Below are 1,136 nucleotides of genomic sequence, written 5' to 3'. Positions count from 1 at the left end.
ATTTTAAGAACCTGAAAGAATACGTGATAGAATTTCTGGAGGAATGTTTTCGAGAAGTTGTCCCCACTCCACAGAGGGCGCATGAGACTTGGAGACAAAAGATAATAAGATAGAAGGGTGAAGAGCATTGGTCCCCCGACCCTAACATTTGACCCTTAACAGCAATCTGGTTCGATCAAAAGTGAAACCACAACGCTGACTACCACGAGCCATCCCAAACCAAGAACGAAATTTTAGTTGTACATATACAAAATGGAGTGATCAAATAAGGTTTACTTACGTTCATTGTTGAACTTATCCTATTCTTAATCCTAGGGTTCTGTTGGGTGTGGTGAATGTGTGGCTGTGTATTTCACGGCGACTTCTAAGGATTATACTGTCCAGACAGTTGGGGAGAAGGGTGTCCGGCCATTTGGCCGAACGCCGTTTGGCCGAATGCCGTTTGGCCGAATGCCGTTTGGCCGAACGCCATTTGGCCGAATGGCATTTGGCCAAACGGGTCGTTTGGCCGAATTACGAAAAATAAAATCAAATTGCTACAACGCTTGATTTGCATGATGTGGCGGGACAATAATGATAAAATTAAACCATCTATTCAGAACAAAAATGTGGACTCCATGTATTGTGCATGACTATAAACTGATGGTTGATTCGTCTCTGGGTTATCAACGGTGTAATAAGGTTGCAAAAGTCTTTAGCGATTTCATTATAATTTTTTCCTTCTTTTAAACATATTTCTTTCGAGTTAAACTGGTTTCAATCATATCGGCAATAATTTAGCTTATGTTTTCATTGGGAATTTTACCTTCTAAATCAAAAGTGGAGCTGATAGGGTTGATAACCGATTCATGAGATATTTGAACTGTAACAGGGACATGATCTGATCAAAATCAGCGGGAGTAACCAGTTGGCTACAAAGGTGAATAGAGTCGGTTAAGACCCATGCAATCATAGATGGGTTTCTAGAAGAGGACAAACATGACGCGAGACAGGACACAACACTTATAGTTCTTACAAACGTTAAAAGGACATATAAATTACCTTTTTCAACAACCGGTTTCGGGCTTGATGCTGCTCATCATCAGGACGATGTCCAACTGGTTGTGATATAGTTCTTACGTTGCATAAAACCCAAA

This window comes from Aedes aegypti, chromosome 2 (genome assembly GCF_002204515.2).
Source record: "Aedes aegypti strain LVP_AGWG chromosome 2, AaegL5.0 Primary Assembly, whole genome shotgun sequence".
Taxonomy (NCBI): domain Eukaryota; kingdom Metazoa; phylum Arthropoda; class Insecta; order Diptera; family Culicidae; genus Aedes; species Aedes aegypti.
The sequence above is the reverse complement of the archived record's forward strand: the minus strand, read 5'-3'. Positions refer to the sequence as shown.